The sequence below is a fragment of the Rhagoletis pomonella genome, unplaced genomic scaffold, assembly GCF_013731165.1.
Source record: "Rhagoletis pomonella isolate Grant_MI unplaced genomic scaffold, Rhpom_1.0 Rhpom_scaffold_00366, whole genome shotgun sequence".
NCBI lineage: Eukaryota > Metazoa > Arthropoda > Insecta > Diptera > Tephritidae > Rhagoletis > Rhagoletis pomonella.
In genome coordinates, this window is record NW_023458920.1 from 36,215 (window position 1) to 39,754 (window position 3,540).

Genomic DNA, 3,540 nt, shown 5'->3' on the forward strand with positions numbered 1-3,540 from the left:
TTTTTTTGTTTCTAATTGTTTGTTTGTTGTATCTTCTTTTCTTGGTTAATTTAAAATAATGATTGGCCCCTGAGGATGCTAAGCAACGTTTGTTTTACTTGCACTAATCACCAATTAGGTCAAAGAAGCTCATCAAAATTAACATATCTGCATATTTGGAACTTTCTGCATACAAAGTTTGTTGTTGTAACATTTTTTTATTTATCCACAGAGTTTGAAATGCGAATTTTAAATTTCTCGAAAGCAATTTAAGTGAAAAATTATTTTAATTTTATATGTAAATTAACGGAAAATAAAAAATTATTTAATTTAAATTTTTAAATTACTGGTGAACCCGGCTGTAAGTGTATTTAACTGGAATTTAATAAAAAAAAAAACTTTTAAACAAACGAAAGAAAAATTGTCAAAACTGGTCAAAGTCTTTCCCAATTTTCTTCATATGAAAGTATAGACACATATGAAACATACCCTGCAGTGAAAACCCAAACCAGTTAGAAAAAATACTAGTTCGTAAACTAGTATGTGCCTACCAGTTCGACATTTTCGAAGAACTTGAGCGTTCAGCGACATCTGCCTTTGAATTGCCAAAGCCTAAAATAAAACGCAATTAATTGCTTTTCTTACAAATGTCGGCTGTGGCGTCACGTGAAGACTACTGGTTCTGGTTCTCGGATCGCAGGTTCGAGGCCGCTTGGAGGTGGTTAACATTTTTAAAGTTAGATCAAGTAAGTAGGAATAATTATTTCAATTTAAATATAAATAACAAACTTAAAAATCTAGTTGCATTACAAAAAAAGAAACAAATATATGGGAAAAAATACTTGTGCCATGAAATATATTTTTTTTTAATTACATTTAATAATAACAAAAAACCCTAAATAAAAAATATAAATAAAAGAAATATAAAACAAAAATGAAAAAAATTCCCTGTGCCAGGGCTTGAACCTGGTACCTCAGACATACCACGCGAGTGCTTTGCTCTGTCGGCCATTGCGACTGTTGGAGCGCCGCGAGCAAAAAGGCATACTAATGCTTTTCATGGGGGATGAATTGGCAGACTATCTCATCAACTGGTATGATGCTACTAGTATTTCTACTAGTAGATGCTGATGCATAGCCTGATAATTGGCATCTCGTAGGACATCGCAATGTTAAAAATACCAGTCGCTAACATTGAGAAAGGATAGAACGTGAACTAGTTGGGCTGAAACACAAACTGGTAGAATTCTAGTTGACTTTCTTTGCTTTCCTGCAGGGATATATATGTCACCAGTTGTTTTTTTAGTGACACTCCCTTCTCCCTCCAGAAAAGAAACGATAAAGCATTCTTCTTACATTTATTTCATTCAATGCAGTTCCAGAAATAAGTTCAATAAAAAATAAATCAAGTATTTAAACAGTTTTAGCCTTAAAATGGTTATTTACGCGAAAAAGTACCGAAATTACTAATTTTTTCATTGTCACTCGAAAAAACCAGAATTTTTTTTTTAATAACTTTGGGAAGATTTCAGATAGAATGTTTAGATCAGAGGCAATGAAAGTTGGCACCAAATAAAACATATCTGTCAAGTTTCAAAAGTGTGCCACCAAATTAAACAAAAAATGGCAGCATGCAATTTTGTAATTTTTGAAACTTAACGATTTTTTTTTTTTAAATACTTCAAAATGTTAACTTTAAACGATGAAAATGTTCTTTTGCCAAAACGAACCAAGTCTGGAGTAATAAAGCTAGTGTGCCAAAAACTCCAATCTAAGAATTATCGAAGGGAGAGGAGATTCACGGAGGATCATTACTATACCAAATACTAAAATCTGATTTGTATTCCAGTCGCATTGCAGGATTTCTTTTTTGTGTGGTCTATTGTAACATGCATTTTTATAAGGTGTTTCCACGACCAATTTGCTGTTAGTTTAAATCGTTTTGTATTAACGATTGATAAATTTATACTAAATAATTCTGTGCATTAAAAATTTTTGGTAGCAAAGAAAAAGTATTTTTTCGTATAAAGGTAGTATTTTGAAAAAACCGCAGTATACATTTTGGAATCCCAAAAAAAAAAGTATTATACTGCAAAAGAAAGTATAGAAACGAGCGCTAAGGATGGACTATGTATTCATAATCGAACAAAAAGTCTGATAAGTTAAACACATAATTCAATTATACATACATACATACATAGATTCTAGCTGGCTGATTATACATATTGGGGTCCATAAATGTGTGATACGTGGACTTTAGATCACACTTTGTAAAATAAATACATACATAGTACATGTATGTACAGTGGCGGTCAAAAGTGGATGAATGGTGTTTTGTGTTTAATATTTACAATGATTTTCAAGATAAAATTTGTTCATGCTTTAACCAAAATCATATAAATCAAAACTTTCAATGCTTAATATAGAATTCAACAAGTTTTCATGTTGTTGTTGTTGTAACAGCATACAAATTCCCCAAAGAGATTTTGTGGAGTGTTGCTGGAGTGACAGTCCTCCCGACTGTCGTGGGAACGAACAAGTTTTCATCAACATTCGTTGTTGTTGTTGTTGTAGCAGCATACAAATTCCCCAAAGAGTTTTTGGGGAGTGTTGCTGGAGTGACAGTCCTTGGCCAGATATAAATCTGGGTCGTTCCGGTTACGTAGACCCGACTGTCGTGGGAACTCATCAACATTCGTTTTTAGCTTTAGTTGGGCGTTCCAAGCACGACGATTACCTTTACACAAAAAAAAAAAAAAAAAAAACAAAACAGATCAAGCTTGGTAACTTACTAATACTTACGCTACATGTTGACGACATACTCATACATAGTTGGGAATAAGTTATCTGCAATAGAAATCCTTAAAAAAGAATTGACGAATAGATTTTGAGATGTCAGATTGTGGCCAACTAAAATATTTCTTGAGTATGAAAATTGAAAACTTCAAAAATGGTTTGCAACTACCTCAATAAGCAAATACTGAAACTGTTTTGGAGAAATTCGAAATTTCGGAGGGCAACCTAGTGAAAATTCCAACGGAGAAAAATATGCATTTAATTTTTAGAGAAGATCCAGGTTCTTTGGAAAAAGATATAGAGCTTTTGGGTAGTTGGAAATATGGGTAGGTTTCAACACAATCCATCCGAGAAACACTGGCAAGCCCTAAAGAGAATCGTGCGGTATATAAAACGCTAAATTAGTTGGATACGCAGATGCTGATTTGAAAGGGGATATAATTGATAGAAAGTCAATTAGTGGTTACGTCTTCAAAGTATTTGGTTGTAATGAATCATGGTCTTCGAAGAAACAACAACAGTATCTACCTTTTTGAGTGAAGCAGTCTCAGAAGCTATTTGGATCAGAGGATTACTCAAGGACTTGTGCCAAATTGGTAAAGTCTACGTCTAAAAAGCTTGATAAATAATTATAATCGGATAAAGTTTTGTTTATTGTTTATTGCACCAAAAGCCGTTCTGCTTAACCCAACTCTAAAAGCATCAAATCGACGCAAATTACGGCTAGGAACATAAAAATGGATTCGCTCAAGTAGAGACAGGCGC